Source organism: Lissotriton vulgaris, chromosome 2_1, assembly GCF_964263255.1.
Source record: "Lissotriton vulgaris chromosome 2_1, aLisVul1.2, whole genome shotgun sequence".
NCBI classification, from domain to species: Eukaryota; Metazoa; Chordata; class Amphibia; order Caudata; family Salamandridae; genus Lissotriton; species Lissotriton vulgaris.
Window position 1 is genome coordinate 240929938 of NC_141687.1, and position 21758 is coordinate 240951695.

The window sequence follows — 21758 nt, forward strand, 5'->3', positions numbered from 1 at the left end:
GGGACCCCTCCCTGAGTGACATTATGCAGGCCATTATGGCATCGCGGGAGGCCCTGGAGAAGCGAATGGACACCATTGGCACTGACCTGTCCCTTTTTGAAGGATGACCACAGGTAGCTGAAGGAGCGAGTTACGACCACAGAGGCGAACATGAAAGATATTCCAGGTGATGTGGCAACCCTGAAGGCCTCATTGGCGGAAGTGGCGCAGAAAGTTCGGGTGCTGGAACTCAGGGCCGAGGACAGTGAGGGATGCTCCAGACGTAACAACCTCCGCCTTGTGGGAGTCCCGTAGAGGGAGGAAGGCCAAGACGCAGTGGCCTTCTTGGAACGCTGGTTGCGGACGGAGGTGGCGCCGGAGGGGCTCTCCCCATTCTTCGCTCTGGAGCGTGCCCACAGAGTCCCGTCGCGCCCGCCTAGAACCGGAGAACCGCCTCGCCCGATGGTGGCGCGCCTTTTACACTACCGGGATCGTGATCACATTCTCCAAACGGCTAGGGCGCTGCCGAACCTACGCATTGGTAACAGCAAGGTCATGATTTTCCCGGACTGGCGGTCAAGCGGAAGCTGAGAGCCTTGCAGCTGCCCTATGCTATGTTGTTTCCGGCCCGCCTAAAGGTCATTGCTGGCGGGAGCACTCATTTCTTCCTTACTCTGCAGGAGGCTTGGGATTGGATAGAGACCAGGGGGACGGCTGATGGAGACATCTCCGCTGCATCCACGCCTAGACGCGGCTCACCTGAATTGACACCGACGTGACGGCCTGGCTCCCCCACTGGATGGCAACAGGAGAGAAACAAGGCGGTGCTGGCGGTGGCAGCCATCAGCCATCAGCCAAGGGGAGGTCAGCCCCTTCGGTAACGGCTCGGACCACTCGAGGAATGCTGAACTGAGTCCAGGCTCCAGCAGCGGTCATGGCCTCTCCGAGACAATCTCCCAGTGGTTACCCCGCAGACGGCGGACGGCATCTTTGGATGAAGCGGCTGTGAGGACATGGGACACTCTATTACACGGTATTGGGACGCTGGGAGGGTCCTGCTTGCTGTTGCGATGGTGGCAGGGATCGGCTGGCATCTGTTGCTCATAACTGTACTGTTGAGGGGGGGACAGAATGGGTGAACTTTTGGATGCTTGGGGGGTGGGGGGTGAGGGAAGCTCCGGATCTAACTGGCATTGACGTTCTGCATAGCCTAGCCTACTCTTGTTGATTGACGCTTGTTTTGCAGGGTTTGGTTGGGGTTACCACGTTGGTTATCTGTCCTGGGGAGAGGGAGTTGGGTAGAACTGTTTGATACTGGGTATGAGGGGTGAGGGGTGGGTTCTGGACGTGTCGGAGGCTCCCATAGGGGACTGTGAACTACAATGTGTACTGCCATGGGACCCGACTTAGGATACAAATGTCTCACGTGGAATGTGAGGGGGATGCATACCATGCATAGACGCCACAAGATTCACTCCTTCTTAATTCGGCAGGGTATACATATGGCCTTCCTCCAGGAAACGCATCTCTTAGCACAGGAAGGGAAAGCATTGCAGCGAAGATGGTGGGGACAGGTGTATCACACTGATTACTCGGCCTATGCCAGAGGGGTGGTCATCTGGATAAGGGCGGGGGTACCCTTTCAATGCACGCACCAGCTTATTGACCCGGAGGGTAGGTATGTAGTGGTGAGGGGCAGACTAGATGGGAGGGACCGATCGCTGGGATGCATATATGCACCGAATTAAGACCAACCCGCCTTCTTCTCCTTGCTGTCCCGCACATTGGCACCGTTCTTAATGGGCTCTCTGCTCCTGGGGGGGGATTTTAATTGTGTATCTGATTCTGCCTTGGACCGGTCACATCCCCCTTTACTAAATGCACCGGCGAGCAAACTGGCTCTTGCGCGTTCCGACTGGCAGCGGCGTTGGGGGCTAATTGATACTTGGAGAGCCCACCACCCGTCAGACAGGGACTACTCCTTCTCCTCCCTTCACGAACTTCACGTCCACATAGACGCCTTTGTGTGCTCCCTTCCATTGCACTCTGCTGGAAAGGGATTTGGGTGGTAAATAACTGTGCTATCTGGAGTATCCACTAGAACTTATTGGTGAGGTTCGTTGCAAATGGTGTTTAATAAGGGACCTCAATATGCACTAGGTTGTTCGGTTGTAGGAAGCGGAAATGACGGTCTGTGTGCTGTACTGAGATGCAGAGTGCAGTGTTCTCGGAGTCTGGGTCTGAGGGGGGCACGAGGGAGAAAGGTACTGCTGCAGAGCCCCCCTGCTCCTGTTACCGGCAGCAGCCTCAGAGCGGGTACACCACCGGAGACGAAGACTGCAGTCACTGGGCTACGACTGTGGGAGTCTACAGGAGGCAGGGTGGGTGTTCTACAAGCCTTAGCCTCACCTGATTTCGCGGAGGTGGCCAGCGTTAGGCTGGTGCAGCTTTTGAGTCCGATTGGTCCCTCACCCCCCCGCTGCACTCCCAACTCTCTCCCGCGTGGCAGTTGGAGGCACCGCACGCCTGTATCTGTCCCTTCCGCCAGACCAGCCAAGTCCTCCCCTGCCGCCCTCGCAGTTCAGCAAGCCCAGAGGAGCAGCAAGGGGCTAAGGAGCCAAGGAATCAAAGGGGGTGCTTACTCGTCTACAATCTGGACCGGCCCCCCTAAACTGCCTGGGAACTCTTGAAGGACCACTGGAGGAGCAACAGAAGGCCAGAGGACAGCAGATAGGCTCCACTGGGTCAATCAGGTCCTCCATAGTCCAGAGATTCAAGAGAGACCAGCCCCACAGATACAAACTACACTGTTGTTCCGCACCTGGGTATAACTGCTCTAACCTCACCAAGGAGACCCTTAATCACTCAAGACATGCCGAAGCCCCAATTAGTCACCTTCCATGGCTCCCACAGTCCACTGAGTTGAAGATCTTTTTTATCAAGATCTATCCTACCATAAAGGCAGTATCCAGGGTAGCACCAAGGGCAGCATCGAGGGCGAATGGGTCTGTGGAGTGCCCTCCCCCTCCCCCTGTCGTCAACATTGGATAGCAACAAGAGCCCCAAGCAGTTGCACTAGCTTAAGTTACAGTTGCAAATACTGCACAATGAGGTCAGGAAGATTAAGCAAACAATCAGTAAACACTGCAAGAAATCCAGTTCAGAATTCACCACGGACACTGGGGTGGTTTTAACATCCCCTACCTCAGTGCAACATACGTTCCCCCCCCCCGGGCATTTAGCCTCCTTACCCCAGCTCTCACAACAGGACTCTTGTACTCTTGGCTGTACAACAGTTGTGGAGACCGCAGTGGGAACCTTAACCTCATTGGTCGAACTAAATACCCAAGACAAGACAGGCACGGTACAATAGTTGATTCACCAAAGAGGACCCTGAGAGATTACTTTAAGAAAAGTGAAATGACTGCATAGCTCACTCACTCCGCTTGACCATGTCTGAAAGTAGGCGCAAATAAGAGTACAGGGCATGATCCACAAGAAACCCAATGGGCAGGACCTCGCCCACACCTAAATGGTCTCTTAAAAACAGAAGAACATTCCACACCAAAAAACCTCGAGTCAAGACCAACTCCTCAGTTAAATGATGAAAGTCCACATGAGTCACTAACTCTACAAACTCACAACGTACAAGGTTCCTTCCCAATCACCCCATCAAGTGAGGATTCTCACTCCCACTGGGAGCAAGAATATCCTCCGCCCGAAGCAGCGCAATGGACCAGGTCTTCACCAGGTAATATCAAATTACTGACCCCAACAACTTTCAGACCCTGTCAGCCACGACCACCTCAAAACAACGCATGGTGAGCTTAACGAACGCTCCCTACAGGACCTATCCTTTTTTCAGGCAGATTTTAATAGGATCCCAGATCCACACGAAGGCCGCGACTCTGCTGCGATGGAGCAATGCACTTTGGCCCCAACTTTTGCAAAAACACTCAAATCCACAGGAACTGCGCTAAAACATAATTCGGACAAACTTGACTTCCAAGTCGACCTTTTAAACACACTTGCTGTTTACACTGCAGGGATTGATCACAAACTGGAAGCCTTTAACAAACTTATCACAAATGCGCAATCCAGCTCTAAACGGATACACGCAGTATGTTGCTGTTCCCCAATAATTGACAGTCTGTCCTCTCTTCCTCAGTTCCTTATTACAGTTCTAACAGACATTAAGAAATCACCACCATCCAGTCAGGACCCACTTCACCACCAGCATTCTCATTCAACTGCCTTAGCTGTGCCGACAGTCTCCAAAAGGCATTTTGTGAAACGAGGAATCAACATAGGCAACATGAATTCTAGTGTGACTACACATGCTCCGCAAATAGTCACCTCAGCGGCTGATCCACTGCCCGATAATCAAGCTGCATCAAGCTAAATTAGAGAACAGGGACCCAATGGTACCAAGGGCAGATCTGCAGACCATGTCAAAGACCACACCCCCACTGGACAATGTGGACTTAGCATGCATTAGCCCAGATAACGGTACAATAAATAATCCAGCACAAAAACAGTTGAGCAAAGAGGGAACATTTTTTACATAAAAAGCATAGTAAGTGCAGTTCTGTGACACAAATCACAATCGCCAATTTTCTTTTAAGACTTAAAAGTAATCAGCGATTTGGCTCGACAAGCACAGCCAGTACCAACAGCAGTCTGTCTCTGCTACAACAACTGTCTCCAAAATCTCCAGTTGTGGTGACAGTGTGACATCTGCACCATGTTACCACAATGAGCCCAGGCAATCTTACGGGCGCAGATGGGAAGCCACACCAAAGCAATCACAACTTGCCCTTAGCAGAGCAAGAAAAAGATTCTGAGACAGTTTCTGCTTTGAACCCGCTAGCAACAGGATTTGAAGTCCCAACCTCAGCTAGGGCATTAAAATATAACATGGTACCCGTCTGTACTCAAAATTCTCGGCTCCCTCTGCCTCGCTGGTAAGCTACCCTTCTTAATACTAAATTAGACACAAGGTTGAATCCATATAGGAAACAATCAACTTGCAACAGAGGATTCAGTCATGGCCCGACTGGGCCTGGCTGCCAGTAGCACTTTCTGGGGGCACCCATGATTGAAATAGCACTCACCTTGACCTCACAGTATGCTCCTGAAATATTAACGACTTTACTGTGAAATTCCAATTACCGGATACAATAAAGATTTTAAAAAACTGAGATCATACTCCTCCAGGAACATGGTCGGAGACCAGTATCTCAATAAATGGGCATTTGGAATTCCGGACCCCGCCTTAAGACTGCATACGTACAGTAGACTCGGGTAGTCTCTCGATATATGTTGCCTGCAAGCTAAACACAAACATCAACCAGCTTGCATTCTCAGAAGACTGGATATCCAGGATCAGGAGCCTCAATTCCATCAAACAAATGCTCCTGATTAATGTATACATCTCACCAAACGCTAGGGAGAAAAGGGCTAAATTGGAACATCTGATCAGGATAATGTGTAACCTAACAAGTGAACATGGGAAGTATAAGCTGCCTAATTTGAGGTGACTTCAACACAAACCTTTTTCAAGATGCCCCGGAAGAGCACAACGATATATCCCTGGGGGGTAAACAATATATTATGGATCAAATGAAGCCCACCAGCAACAGATATAGCAAACTAGGGGAATACATGGTCCTACAACTCAGCCATTTGGGTTATACAACACTGAATGGCCTTTTTTCCCTGGATAAACCCCAAAACTGGACAAGAACTAATGGTCACGTCAATCATTTTTAGATTACACCTTGTGTACCAACTAAATGTTGCTTGATAGAAACGTATACTATTGTGGCATGAGGAGAGAGCGACCATTGGTTAAGTAATTAATTTGTCTTCGTGTTGCCCAGCACGCATCAGTTTTACAAGTGGAATCTATACTGAGAACCTTAAAAGGTTAAAATGGACAGACTCCTCTAAACAGACTATATTGATAAAGTGCAGTGGCCTGCTAGGTGCAAGGAGCTCTGTCAATTTTTTGCCCACTGCAGCATGGGAATCTTTTTTCAAGTCAATTACTCAAATTCCCGTCCACTTCACGCAAAACTACAATCTGGAATCTATTATTCACTTCTGCAGAGACCCAAAAATGTAAAAGCTTACGCAATTCAGCTATAAGACGTGCCTGGAAGCACCCGGGGGATGCACAGATATACATCAACTAGAAGCAAGCCCAGATCTCATTCAGGCAAGCAATATTCTGAGATAAACAAAAAAGTTCTTACCAGTTTTGGTCAAAATTAGTCCACGCAAGTAAAAACCTTAATCCAAAGGAATTCTGGTCTCTTGTGAATAAGAGGGCAAAGTAGTGCTAATATGTGCGAAAATTAATGGGTATCATTCTTAACAGATCATTACGAAGTGACCAAAAATGAAGAGGACCGATCCTCTAAACCCTCTCGGCCACTCCTAACCACCTTCAGCTCCCCTTGGGCACAATGCAGCCTGGAACACCAGAGCAACTAACAGACACGGCCGCCCAGACACAAGTCGCAACCAATACTGAAAGCCTGCACTAGCTACAAGAGCTTTTGTTTCAGGAATCAAAGGCACACAAAGTACTGATAACTCCAACAGCATTATTTATAGCCAACGGCCAGGCGGATGGGGCCCCCGGGCCAAACTGCCTTCTTCAGGCTCTGTACAAGTTGGATATAGAGTTGTGGGTCAAACATGTGGCACTCCTATTCTCCTACTGTTGGTTTTGTTAGCATATTTAAGAGTCCTGGCATGGAGCCATCATCCATCCAATCTTCAAAGGGGGCATGAGATCTGACCCAATAAACTATAGGATGATAGCCCTTTTGGACGTTTAATCCAAATATTACGACAGCCTGCTGCTCGATGACCTGCCGTCTTGGGCCACAGAATACCACCTTTTACCTTTCAACCAGACCGGCTTTGTGGCAGAATCAGGAACTACAACAAACCTGTTAGCACTATCAGTACTGATGGAGAAAACATTGGCTTCAAGAATGCCACTCCGTTGTTGCTTTGTCATCTTCAAGGCGGCATTTAACCGCGTGCCAAGGGGTCTTCTATGGCCTAAACTGCAGAAATGGGGGATCTAGCCTGCCCTCCTAAAGGCCATAATCCAGCTCCATTCGAACACTTGGATCTGTATAAAATTGGGAGACTGATCCCACATCTCAATGAAAATACAAACATCCTGTGGTGTAAAACAAGGGTGCGTGTTGGCACCCCTTCTTTTGAACCTTTTCATCTGCGATCTGCCACAGTTATTTGACGATGTTGATTCTCACCCTCCAAAACTGGACGGTACCTGCGTCCGCTACGTGCTATATGCAGACCTCATCTTGCTTAGCCACAGAAGGGTCGGCTTGCAGAGGCTTCTCGACCAGCTGTTCCTCTACTTAACCTGCAATGTGCTGGAATTACATTTATCAAAGACAATTATCTTTGGGGAAAAGGAAGCTGCAAAATGGAGGGTGGCAATTCAATGGTAAAAGCGATGAAAGCACAGCCACTTACAAATATCTGGGGGTTGATATGGACTCAAGGGGTACCTTCTCTAAACAGAAGGAAGGAAGTGGTCGGGGCAAAGGCTCTGTCAATCCAGGTAGTACTAACGAATCTTGCGAGGCAGTTATCCGGCCCAAGTCTTTCCCCTCTACTAACTGTCATGAAAGCTTAAACCTCCAATTATCTATCTTATAGCCAGGAGATTATGCTGTGGAAAGACTCTTGTCCGGTGATCAAGATAATAACAAAAATCTTCAAACGAGTATGGAGCCTACCAAAATCCTCATCCCCAACTCAGATAAGACTTGAATTGGCCTTTTTGTCCATAGAGGGGTTGGGGTCCGCACTTTTATCAAGCTTTGCAATAAACTGTGCATCTCAAGCGAAGGATGCCTGGAGGCTATGCTGTGGCAAGAAATATCAACTAGCCAACTGGGACAAAAACACCCCTGCCACCTAGAACACTCACTGCAAATGTTGGACGTGATTGAAATCTGGGAAATTAACCTTTTCCAGCAGGCCCTCAAAAATGCCCATTAAAAAAAGTTTGGCCCTGGTCTTTTCACTGATGTGGCACAACTGGCAAAAAGTAAACAAGCCTGGATGGTTCTATCGGTGTTCAAGCCAACGACCACGGTGCCATATTTATAGTGTACCTATGCAGTAGTATGGAAAAAAAGATTTTTGAGACTCAGGATGGGAGAATGGCCTTTTTTGCACCACTTACCAGATTGGCGCAGTTCAAACGAAAATACTATGTGCAGGATGTGTGGGTGTATTTTGTAGCACGTGGCGTGTTGCTGCCCTGCCCTTCTCAGTGATCGAAGGATGCTGTCATGGGGCGAATGGAACAAACTTCGTGTTAGCTCTTGCCATCAAGCCGTTTTAACAGCCATGAACCCAGAGAACCCGATTCTCAATATCCGGCTCACTAAGTTTGTCACAAGAGTGCCAAAAAGGTTAACACAGTGAGAGTGCCAGTAACCAAATTTCCATCTCTTTGCATCGGGTCGCTCTCCACTCAATATGCAGTCAGTTGTCACCTTTTTACTTAGCAGCCTTGCGTGTCATGCTGGCTGCTCACTTCATGGCTCGGAGTTCCGTTTAGACTACAGAGTTGTTTTCTTTTTCTTTTCCATGCAGGGACTATCCTCCTTTCAAATAGAGCCCTAAAGTGAGCAGATTCGACAGTCTGACTTTTTTTGGACTTGTGCCTTGTCCATTTCTTTTGCTGTGTTTTAACGGAAAGGATCCTTTTTAGTTAACAAAGCTATTGTCACTTGGCACACATTGCATTAAAAAAATGCATGGCATTAGGGAAAATTATGAAAAATGAAATCCGAAACCCTCTTGGCTTTATGTAATTTTGCACTGTCAAACATTTGAACTTTGTATCACGGAATTACTTTTTATAAAATTTTATCAGTTTATTTATAAAGATTTATATAGCGCAAACGTGACCCACGAGGGTATCGGAGCGATTTACACTATACACAGTATAAAACATAAGTGGTGATGTAGTATACAAGCATTTGAAATGTGTCTAATGTACAAAAGAGAAAATATAATATATAGATAACAAACATAGGTAACCCGGAATCAGCAGGACATTGCTCAATAAACCGTTATTGAGCATTAGGTGGTTGTGCTAATAAACATACGTATAATATACTCCTTCGGTTCCCCTTGGGTATGAAGTTTATGGAAAATATAGTGGATCCAAGTCCAACTAAGCTTTACGCTAAATGCAGTTATTGAGCATTAAGTGTCTGTGGTAATAATCACACATATAATAATGTTATCTGATAGACTACTATCCGCAGATTTGTTCACGTAGAATGATCCCCAGGTGTGAGACTAGATCCGGAAACTTTTTTGCCACCGCAACCCTACGCGAATCCGCCCAGGAGTCGTCCGCGTACGTGACGTCAGCGAGGTCACATAAGACCCGCCTACGTCAGTTTTTTCCTTTTCCGCGAGCAATGCGGATCCGTTCCTTGCTTCGGGCCTGTTTAGGGCCCCCTTTTCTTCAATTTCCTTTTGGTGGAACAGTGTGCGAATGCCTTCGGGCTTCAAAACTTGCATGTTTTGTGGGCGTCATATGTCTCCGGACCCTCACCTCATTTGTATGTGGTGTTTGGGGGAGGATCCCGGCACTGCTGATTGTAAGGCATGCCAACAGTTGAAGCCAAAGTCGCAGCAAGAGAGCGCTGGATGAAACTTTTCTCGGCGCGTCTCTCCATGTCGACGTCCTCCCCCTCGGTCTGCTTCGGCGGACAGCTGCAGATACGGCCGTGGTCATCGTCCCTGCCCTCTGATGTCACGTGAGCGTCTCTCCCCGGTGGGTAAGTGTGGCAGTTTGCCCCTGGGGACTGGTTCCCGGACTACCGGGGGCATGGACTCTCTACGGGTGATCCAGCCCTGCGTGTCGTCCTATCTACCATTTCCCGGTGTTGGGGTGTCGAGAGTCCAAATGTAGACATATGCGGCGGCTTTGCAGGCCTCACTGGCGTCTCCTCCTTCCCCTCCTGGGGCGTCGGCAGATCCCTCGCCCTGCGCAGGGCTCTCTGCGGCACCGCTGGTGGCTCCGGCCCGACTGATTCGGATCCAGGTTTGGAGAATGTGGTGCTGTTGGGGTGCAGCTCCTCTGGGGCACCTCCTTCAGGCCACAGTGTCTCTGCCTCGCCGGAAACTCCTGCGGAAGTCCCTGTTGTGTCGTGGGAGGTCGCCGGGGCTTGGGTCGCATCTCCAATCCCCTCTCGGTCCTCTGACAAGGTGGTTTAAGGTCGAGGTGACACCCCTACGGCGCTGGCAGCAGCTGGACCGTGCGGAGCCACTTGGGTTGGTGGACCCTCCTCGTCCCGCTCCGGGTCGAGGCCGGGTGAGGACCCCTCATCCCTCTCCAGGCCCCTCTCGTCCCTCCTCACGGCGGCTGCCTCGTCTGAGGGCGAGTCGGAGGTTGAATCTTCCCTGGCACCGCCACATTAGTTGCAAAGCGATCTTCGCCTCATTCTGGGCCATTGCTGCCGGAGGGCTTTGTGTCACTCCCCAGGCACGTCTTGTTCCCCCCTCGCAGGTGGCTAGCTTGGCTGGGGTCGGGTCGGCGTCATTCCGGCGCCGCCCCGGGGCCGGAGCGGCTCCAGCTCCACTCCGGTCTCGACTCCGGTCTCCGGTGCGGGGTGACTTTGAGGAATCTTGTCCAGTGACGCCTGATGGTGCCGACGTCCGGCCTCAGGCAGCGGACTCTACGGCTCCGTGCATGGGTCATACCCTGGATTAGTCTTCGGACGCTCCTTCTCCGGAGGCAGGCTGTATATTGGTGTCGTCCTCCCCGGAGTCTGGTCGCCATGTGGTGTCTTTTTCACCGGCAGCTGCCCTTTCTGAGGCAGAGGTGTTCGTTGGAAGAGCGGCAGGTCCCTCACTCTTAAGCTCCTTCTGACTTTCAGGTCTGGCCCTTGCCCGTCCCGCTTGGCCTCGGGGATGGCCGCCTTAGTTTGCAGCCTTCGCACACAAAGGAGCTGCTTTCTCCACCGTTGGGCCCTACGGAGGTGGGTGCGGCCTTCGCTCACGCGGTGTCCACGGCTGTGGGCATCCTGCGCATGGGTGACCCGGTGGCTCACTTTCCGGCGGACCATCTATTGGAGGTCCTCCACCAGGGCTCTGGTGGAAGGGAAATCTTACTTCCCTTTGAAGGTTCGCTCCTTTCTTCCTTGACGGGGGCTTGGAGGCGCCTTGCCTCAGGGGACCCGGTGCCGCTGCATCTTTTGCACCAGCACCTCCCGGCGCTACGTGATCTAGCTTGTCTTTACCTTCAGCCGCCAGCCCCCTTTTGCGGACTGCTTTTCCCTCCCTGCCGCCACTATTTACTCCGCCGACCCAAGAGGTCTGCTGGCTGGACTCTTGGGGGCGTAACCTGTTTGCCTCGACCAGTGCTGCCCTGCAGGCCCTTAACATCTTGTGTGTGCTGGCTATTGCCACCTCCTGTTTCTGGGACTCGACTGAGTCTCTGGGATCCACAGGGTCCCAGGAGTCTGGTCAGGTGGACTTGCAGCATCATGTGTTCGATGGCCGGGAGCTTGCAGCTTTCATTCTCCGCTCCGGACCTCTCAGGTGCTGGGCCGGGCCATGGCTTCCTCAGTCGCTCTCTGTTGCCATGCTTGGCTTCAGGACAAAGTATTCCCTGAGAATAGTCCGGAGTGACTCATCTACCTTACGTTTGATGGCAGCCTGTTGTTCCATACCCCGGCCGACTCCGCCATCCAAAGGCTCTTGGCAAGGCTCCGTCCTCCTCTGCCCTCTCCTCCTCCTCTGTCCCCTCCTCAGTGACTCCTGAATTGGGTTGATTCTGGCTGTGGGATGTGTTTTCTGGCCGTTTGCGTCCTTCCTTGGACTTTGGCATTGTTGGCTGCTGGACGGCCCTTTTGTTGATTGTGTGTGTGTTCTGCAGGAGTTGTTGCGCAGACTTGGCCCTGAGATTTAGCCGTCTGCTTTGCTTGGGCTGCTTGTCAAGCCTTCCGCAAAGGTGTTTTTTTCCCCTGTGGCTTTTTTGTTTTTTCCTCTGCTGCAGAAGTTCTTCTAAAGAGGGTTCCCATTTCTTGGGACTTAACGTACCCTATGTCTGGTAGTGGTAGCTGTCATATGGCTTGCGCTCTGCTAGGGGTTCGCCTTCGGGTGCCTGTTCTCCATGGCGTTTAGGTAGGTTGCTTTTGCTTCCTGAGGTCGTGTACACGGCCACTCGTAGTGGTATGCCCGGGCTGTTCCTCCTCTCCCTGCTCCTGTCCTGAGGTCTGGGATGATCCTGTGTTCTCCCTTGCCAGGCGTCACCTACTCAGCCTTCTGGGGCCTCTGGCTGTTTTCTTACTTCTGGCGGCTTTTGTCTGCCGGCGCTGTTGTGTCTGGCAGGTTGCTCGCCTTCTGGAGTGGGTTCGCCTTCTTTTCCCTCGTTTCCTTGGGTCTTCTAAACTTCTTCCGCTCTTCCTGTCTTGGCATTGGACTGAAGCTATGTTGCCTTGTGGGAGAGTGGGGTGCTTTGGCCTCTCCCCGACCTTGCCCTTGGTTCCTCAGCTGTGAGTGTACGGGCCTCTTCAGCCTTCTTTTCCCTCCTACATTCCCTTGGGATCGGGAGGGGGGGGGGGCGGTGGGGGAGTTCTGCTTGTGGGGTTCCCATTGCCTGGCATGGGCGAGGTTCTACCTGGTCCACAGATCTGGACCCTCTGTATTGACTGGTGAGGTCCTTTTGCAGTTCCTCCTTCCCAGGGCGTATTGCTAGGGTATCTATTCTACGTGAAGGAATCTGCGGCTACTAGTCTCTCCGATGTACGAGTTACTTACCTTCGGTAACAATGTATCTGGCAGAGATGATTCTAGCCGCATATTCCTTCACGGCCCGCCCTTCCTCCCCTATTCTGCGAGGACCCTTGGTTTAGTCTTCGGTAGTCTCCTCCCGGTGGGGGGCTGTCTCATGCGAGTGCCTTCTTTATTCTTGATGGGTGGCTCAGTCTGGGGCGGTTCATTCCTCCTTTGGTTCTTTGGAGGATGGGGTTCCCGTGCTCCGGTGCCCTGATGCTCTGGCTACTCCAGGTTTAGGGGGGATTGCTTTCTATCCCTGTCCTCCATCCCCTCCCTTCCTCTATTACTATCCTCTGATTAAGGGTCATCTGGCCATACCTTGCCCTTGTCCCTTGTGGATGGTTACCATTATGTTGGGGTGGCTTGGAGGTTTGTTGTCCTTGTCTGTCTTGGGACTGATCCCATTCCTTTCTCGGGATGGGGGTTGTAGGTTTACTACGTGTGCTATGACTTTTACGCATGTTCTTTGCCTCTGGGGCACCGGGATGGGAGGCTGTCTGTGCTGGCAGGGTTACTGTGCAGGCTTCTGCTTGTTTTTTGGGTTCTGCGGTGTTGACACTACTCTGGGTGGTGGTTTTAGTCACCATTTATTTCAATCAATCAATACATTTATAGAGCGCGCCACTCACCCGTGAGGTTCTCAAGGCGCTGTAGGGAGGGGGGTGCTGTTACTGCTCGACTAGCCAGGTCTTGAGGTGCTTTCTGAAGGTGAGGTGGTCCTGGGTAAGTCGTAGGTGCGTGGGGAGGATTTCCAATTTTTCTGCTCTTCGCACACTGTTACCATGCTTCCACAGTTTATCTGGTGGTTCCGCGTCATGGTGCAGAAAAGTTCTCAGAAGAAAACTGACGTAGGTGCACCGGGGCGGGTCTTGTGACTTTGTTTACGTCACGTAAGCGGACGACGCCTAGGCAGAGTTGCGTGATGTCGCCCCGCCCCCGGCGCGCAGGAATGGTGTGCCAAAAAAGTTTCCGGACCCAGTCTCACAACTGGGGATATTTCTATGTGAAGGAATCTGCATCTAGAAAAGTCTCTACCAGATACATCATAACTAAAGGTAAATAACTCGTACATTCATTCTACCAGATATAGGCAATGATGTGCGGCTCTTATAGGTGACTCGATGTCAGCCTAGAATTAAGACTTATGAAGTGAATTTGTTCATTAGTAGTACTCTTACTTCTATTTTGAATGCGGTAAAGGAAGAGATTCCACGCACCACAGGAGTTAAGGAATTCCAAATCTTTGGTGCAATCCCTGAGAGAGCTCTGCAACCAGTCCTCTTCTTATGGAAGGATTGTGGTTTCAGAAGTAAAGTACTCGCACTATGAAGTTGTCTGCAACCTCCCGACCTTTCTAGCTTTAGAGCTAAGTAACTGGGTGTATTGTTATGTAGGGCTTTATGGGTCATGCAGGCAACATTTAGGTGTATTCTAGCCTCGCAAAGCAGCCGATTTAGGGCTTTCAGAGTCGGAGAGATGTGGCTGTTTCTTTTAATGCCTGGTACCAGCCTAGCCACAGCATTAAGTGATGCCCTCAGCGGAGCCAGCTTGTATTTGGGGAGACCCGCAAAGAATGGTACTTCCATAGTCCTGTCTTGGTAGCACAAGGGCTTGCACTGCCATTTTTAGGTCGGCCTGAGGGAGGAAGGGTTTGAGTTTCCTTAGTATACTTTGCTTGTGATTGGCTCCCAGGGTGGCATTAGAGATGTGTGACTGCAGATTCAGGTGTTTGTCTATGGTGATTCCTAGGGATTTTGCTGAGTCAATGATGAGGGGAGCACAGTAAAAGGCGGTTAGGTGTTTTAACCATAGGTCTATCTTAGTTGTGTGACTCGGTGGAGAGATGACAGTGAATTCTGTTTTTTTGGTATTCAGCATGAGGTGGTTGTTAGTGAGCCAACTTTGCGTGTTCAATAGAATAGCAATGAGGGAAATCTTCTGGAGTGGAGATTTTCAAATGCAGTTGGGTGTCGTCGGCATACAGGTGATATAGAATGTTCGCTGATTTCAGTGTGTTCGCCAAAGGTTCCATTAGCAGGTTGAAAAGAATGTGGATAAGTCTGATCCCTGAGGGACACCCAGGGTTACCACGGAGGATTGCAAGAGTGAGTTCTTCATCTTGATTCTTTGTTCTGTTATTTAGGAAGGAGGAGAACCATTGCAACACTGTGCCCGAGAGGCTCATCCTTCGTTCCAGTAGGGACAAAAGGTTGTCATGCTTGACCGAATCCAAGGCGAAGGATAAGTCAAGAAGTATCATTAAGCATGACTCATTGCGGTCAAGCATTTTTAATATATCCATAATGTGAGTGAGAGCAGATTCAGTGCTGTGACCTTGACGGAAGCCAGATTGGTCACGTTCTAAGAGGTTGTTATTCTCAATATGGATGCATAATTGAATTTGTACCCATTTCTTCAACAGTTTCGCCAAAGTGGGGATGTTGGATATAGGGAGGTAGTTGTGGAGAGCAGATGGGGTGACCTGCCCTATTTTAAGACTGTCCGGAATGGCGCCTTGTCTCAGAGAGGCGTTTACAATTTCAGCCTTAGCAGTAGGATAGTTGTTTTTAACATTTTGAATAGGGCAGGAGGCATGGGGTCAGCGAAGTGATTGGAGGTTTTGATTGCTTGAAGAGTGTTATCGATTATTTGTTGCGAAATTGGCGAGAAGGTATACCAAGAGGCATTATTTTTTGTGACTTCCCCTAGAATATTAGAATGAACTTTGAGGTGTGCGCCACAATTAGTATCTTGGACCATAAATTGTGGTAGAGCCTTCTTGGATTGGATGGCTAGCTCGATGGCCTTAGTCTTTTCGCAGAATTAATTGGCAAGGACATCACAGGTAGGTGTAGCCAGGTCGTTTATTTCCCTAGAGTTAGTTGTGTTGCATGCTGGTTCAAAGAATCTTTTGGGACAGTTGATTGCTTGGTTCAGCTGGGTTCTGAAAAAGTCTGCCTTTGCCTTAAGAATCTTCCTGTTGTATGAGTTCCTTAATCTTCTAAGGCAGAGGTCTTCAAACTTTTGGGCGCCGAGACCCCCCTGTCAACATGTTGAGGCGTAAGGACCCTCTCCTGACAAAAAGTTCTAAACCTGTAGGCAGGGCTACTGGAATTATGAGGCAGGTAAGGACCAAATTACGCAACAGACGACTAAATTGTGTGGGAAGAAAATGTAAAATATGTTATGTGATGCAGCGTATTTTGGGATAGCATTGCTTCATTATTTTGAAATGTTTACACACAGTAACACTGAGGAAAGATTTCACCCCATCAGTACCAGCTTATAACCAAAATCCAGCAATTAACATCAGAAAGATTTCTAATCAACCTTTGTGAAGGGCCTTCCACTCCGCAGGAATACGTGCTGCCACTTTGGAAGCTTAGCTGGCCCTGGCTGGGAGAGGCAAGGGTCCCTTAAAACCCTGGCGGTTTTGTGCAGTTAAGCAGTTTACCCATGCAGCTTTCCTCTCACCCTCTCCCTTCCATCCCTCTCCTCTCCCAACCTTCACAGGCCATTTTCTTTCACCCCCTTTTACAACTTCTGACTCTCTCCATTTAACCTCACTTCACCTTTAATCACCTCTTGCCATTCTGTCTTTTCACTGCCCTCCTCTTTAACAGTCTCTCACATTTATCTCATGGCCTGTCTGGCCCGTCACCTCCCGTGCCCCTCAGCTCTTCTCATTCACTGCATCTCTCTTCAAATTGTTGTCCATTTGTATCTTACACCTCTCCAGTCCCCCCCCCATTCATCTTTCATATCTCCCCTTTGTTCTAACAGAAGCCCTCACCTTTGGCTCACACTCACTTCTTGCGTGTCCACACTTCTCTTTGCCACTTCACATTTTTTCTAATCACTGCCCTCTTCAATCGAATTCTCTCACTCTCTTGATGTCCTCTCTCTCATTTCACCAAGCATATGGGTTGGACACGTATGCTCCTCTCTGCCTGTGGCACTCTGCTTATTGTTCCCTAATTCAAGAAGGCATGGATTGTCGGTCTAGCTGTTTTGGTGCAGGCCGCGCAGTTATGGAACTTGCACCCTCCTTTGCTTCGCGCCATCAAGAATCTATTATCCTTTAGGAAGATATAAAAACCTTTCTCTATGCTCTGTAGTTTACCCCATTTGGCTGGTTCTCCTTCTCTTTCTGGGTTTCTTATTTGCCTCCATGCAGCAGGTGGCTATTATCCCCAGGACATTTTTTGGTAATAGTAGCGCACTACAAATGCAAATAATAGGCAGAATCAGGGGAGCCACTAGACCAGAACTTCGGAGGGGGCGAACACTCCCAGCCAGGGCTGGCCCTATATCTGGTCACACAAGGTGCAACTGTCTTTTTTTGGTGCCCCACCCCCGTTTTCTCCTTCTCCATGAATTCCATCACTACCACTCCCCAACAATGCACCTCATCACTCTATAGCATCTTCCTGACATTCATTTATTTATAGCGCTACTCCTAGTTTACTCACACTCCTTTCTGGGATCTGCATGGTACATATTCTTTGTAGCAGGCAAGTTAGCTATCTGCACTGTGTGGGTGACGAGGGTGCCCATGTGAGTGCACGGTGAGTGATGCAACAGTGTGAGAGTGGGGTAAGAGGAGTGACTGCAGGATGAGTGAGGTGGCGGTATGAATTTGGGTGTGGATGTAAGTTCAGAATGGGATGAATGAATGTATGATTTGTGATGGGCTTGTTTGAGTTGCAGATTGAGCAGTGAGGGGGACAGGTGAGTGAAGTCACATGAGTGCAGGGTGAGTAGTGTGCTCGTGTGACTGCAGGGTGAGGTATAGGGTGAACAGCGCAAGTGCATTGAGTGCAGAGTGATCACTGTGTGTGCAGGGTGAGCGGGTGAATGGTGAGAGTGCATGGTGATCAGTGGGAGTGCAGGGTGAGTGTGAAAGTGAAGAGCGAGAATGAGAAGTGAGTTCTCTGAATAAAGAGTGCATTCCCAGACACTTGAAGTAACTCGGCATATTATTGACGGCAGTGTAGGGTTTAAGATATAAGTTAAACTATTGCTATTTTGGCATTAAGCTGGGATCGAGGGTGGAGGAAATAAAAAATAATCTGATCCTGCAACCCAATTCCAGTCCTATGGTTAGGGTTGCCTGCTCAATATTTTGATGGCCCAGTCGGTACAAAAATAAGCAGTCAACTGAGGCTGTATTTTCAGCACTTATCTGTGCGTACTTGGAACAGTAAATATAAATAGAAAGCACTTTTAATTGTGTTCTAGGGCTGCCTCATTGATACATGACTGATAATTAAAGAGAACAAAGACACAAGTCACATAACTAATGAATACATACTTTTTTATTTTTAAGTCTATTTAGTGTCAAGAGGAGGTCTTTGCAGGCTCTTTAACACCTTGGCTGCGCAGGCTATTCCTCTGCTGTGCTGGGCTATAATGATAAGGGGTGTGGTCATGACGAGCTCAACTCGTCATGAGCACACTAGCACCGTGACTCATGACGAGCTGAGCTCGTCATGAGCACCGAAGGGGTTAAACAACACACAGCAGCCATTTTTCCTTCGGCAACCCTACTTTCTATTTCTTTTCATGAAATGCATTCTCACAGTACAGCAGTAAATGTAAAATACAAATGTAAGGAATAGGCAGAGTGGTGGCCTAGTGGGTACTGAAACCAGAAAAAAAACTAAGCCTCTGTTACTAGTTTATAAAGGCATGTAAATATGCAAATGGTCTTTAACCCCTTCACTGCGGGGCTAATTTCCCCGCGGTGCGGGGGGGAGGGGGGCCGCGCACGGCGCCGCTGTGCTCACGACGAGCCCAGGCTCGCCATGCAGCACGGTGCTCGTGACGAGCCTGGGCTCGTCATGAACCCGCCCGCGCAATGGAACGCTCAGCACAGCGGGGAAATTGGCCCCGCGTGTGAGCGTTCCACGGCTCATGACGAGAACAGGCTCGTCATGAGCACATGAGCACTGTGCTGCATGACGAGCTTGGGCTCGTCATGAGCACTGAAGGGGTTAAAGACCTGTGTAAAACTGACTTGCTGGAGATAAGATCCCAGACACTGCCCAGCTGAGCCCCCAGCAGCTCGAGTTGCACTGCAGCAGCCCGGGCTGAGACACACGACAGGGAAGAGCGGAGCTGAAGCCCTTGGGCCTGTGCAGGAATGTGACTGGGAATGCGCAACCACTTTTGTATCACTCCACGGCCCCCTGGGGGGTTGCGCCCCACAGTTTGAAGGGGTGCTGATTTCCATAGTCGCTCCTCAACTCTAAGCTGGCTTCGCTCTTAGTTCAGGGTCTCATAGAACCAAGGTTTGGAAGTTTTGGAGGAGACGTTTTTTCTTGGAGGGTCGGTGTAGAATCCTGGATTTCAAGCAAAGTGGAATTGTAGAAGGTTGTGAGGTCATGTACATCAGTCATGTCCGTCGTGTGGGTCAGGGCGGAGTTGCATTGGTTTACCAAGGTGATTGGGTTGATATTTTGTGTTACTTCGATATTGATGGAGAAGAGGATGCAATGATGATCAGTCCAGTCACATGGGGTGATGGATTCTAGTAGGACAATGTTCGTTTTTGCAATGATGAGGTCCAGTGTCTCTCCCTTGTTGTGAGTTGGGCTGTCACAGACTTGAGATAGCTCCTGTTCTGAAAAAAACTCTTTAAGACAGCCTACTCCATGATAGTTTGCACTGTTCCAGTGGAGATTAAAGTCACGCAAGAAAATTTGAGGAACTTATGAGTTGACGTTGGATGCAATAACCGCCATTAGCTCGTCGATAAAAGTCAAGTTATCACCCGGGGTGGTAGAATATGTGAAGCTTGCTGGCAATGTGCTTATCAGAGATATTAATACAGAGTTAATCGCAGGAGGATAGTTCGATGGAGTCTGTTTGCTTGACTGAGATTGAGTTACGATAAATGCAGGCTACCCCTCCCCCGAGTTTCTCGTTTCTGTCAAGGTGGATTAGGTCGTGGGTAGGAGTATCCTGTAAGTCCAGGATGGCAGAGGAGGAACTATTTAGCCATGTTTCTGTAAGGACAATAATATCTAAATCATTCTCTAGAATGAGGTTGAATATGTCCGGAGCATGTTTGCTAGCAGATCTGCAATTAATGAGCCTACACTTCATCTTGTTAATAGATTGGGTTAGGCTAATCTGCTCTATGTTGATATTTGCGAGGTTATCTCGATTTACTGATCTGTTGAGAGATTGTTTCGAAGGGATTGGTTACAATGGATTGGATAGTTCCACATTGCGACTTACTGTTATCAGTTGCCCGGGCTTAAAATAAGAGGTCAGATAGTTCACCCCTTCCCTTCCTAGGCCAAGATGGAGAAGGTAAATTCTCCAGATTGGTGTTTTCGGGGTGTAAGAACTTGAGTATGTGTCACTGATTTGGTTATTCTGACTAGTGATCTCTGGGTGTTAATTCGTGGGGATGTAATTTCTTGTTTGGAGACTGATTTGGTTCACGGTGTCATTGGAGGCTCTGTGTATGTTTAGAAGTTCTTCAGTGATAGTCGAAAGGATGTGCATCTCACCCTTGAGATGGGATACGCCTGTGGCTAACTCCTTGAGTTGAGTGAACCAGACGGAGTTGGGAAAGTAAGTTGTAAGTGTGTGTGTATGATCAGTTATGAAAGGCGATCTGCCAGTAGGGTCTGTTTGCATGATCACGTTCTCCAATTACTTGGGGATACCTTCATTAGGTGTGGGTATATGATCGGTTATGGAGGGCGATCTACCGGTAGAGCCTGTTTGCTTGATCATGTTCTCCAATTGCTTGGGGATAACTTCATTAAGGGTCAATGTGAGAGGCTGAACCGGGAGGTTTGTTGTGGGGTCCACGTCGGGGAGTGGTGTGGTATATAAGGGAGGCAGCTGGATAGGGGCTGCCACATGCAGCTGGGGAAGGGTCATTGTGCACTGTGATTGGATGGGTGGGGTGAGTGTAGAGGGTGCTTGGGTCCTCTCAGATATCGAGGAGGATCTGCTTTGGATGAAACGGTGGAGAAGAGGTCAGTGTTTTTCTATTGTAAAGATTTGAATACATCGAACAATAAAGTCTTTAACTGACACATCAATAACCGGCCCAGCCCAAGGCAGTGGGGGTGTGGAGTGCGAGAAGGTATTCACGCACACAGAAGGGCAGACAGACCGGCATTATAAGCAACTGCTGTGGGCGCACTTCTAGAGCTAGGGAGAAACAAGCCACCCCACTTTAGGCTTTCGGACCAGCCCTACTGGCATTGCTGTTTAGCAAGCACAACCTCTTAGATGGTAATGGCCCCTGCCCTGAATTTGAGCTCTCAATCTCGTGTTCTTGTTTTCTAGATAATGTAATTATGTTGTATTGGCATTTGCATGATTGTAAGGTATACCTGCGTAAAGGTTTGCGCATTGGGCATTCTTTTTGCTTGCCTATGAAAAGGTCTGTCCATGTTGCTAGTAGAAACTATGAATGGCATGGTAGGCTGAGGGAAGCGCGTGAGTGCAGTGTTGCTAAAACAGCCGTATAACATAACCAAGTAAACATTTGCTTCTGTGACGCTGCTAGGCCGTGTAGTGCTGTAAATAGCACTGTGCTCGGCACCCTTTCGGAGTCCTCTTTACAGATACCGACCTAAAGTTTGTGCAGCCAAGTTCCTCGTACTGTTTGAGTTCTTGTTCACTGGTTGCTTCAGCGTATTAATTTCTGGCTGTGTTGATTGAGCTAAGAAGTTTAATTAGGATGGTAATTCATTTAGTTTGATTCCTATGGATGCATTTTGCACCCAGTCAATACATTTTCACGTCTGTTTTGCTATTGGCGAGACGGAAAGGTTTCTCTATTACACAATTTGCACTAAAAATGCTAAAACTATGTTTAGAGTTTTTGTTTCTGCACATGCCACTGGTAACTAGTTCCGAGATGTAAATGTGGTGTCTAGTCA

The 21758-nt window shown here is 49.2% G+C and overlaps 1 protein-coding gene across 1 annotated transcript in view; it reads left to right on the forward strand.

Annotated features, from left to right (window-relative positions):
* AKAP1 (A-kinase anchoring protein 1) overlaps nt 1-21758 on the forward strand; it is a 168341-nt gene that overhangs the window by 128436 nt on the left and 18147 nt on the right. The gene's annotated exons all lie outside the window — the stretch shown is intronic.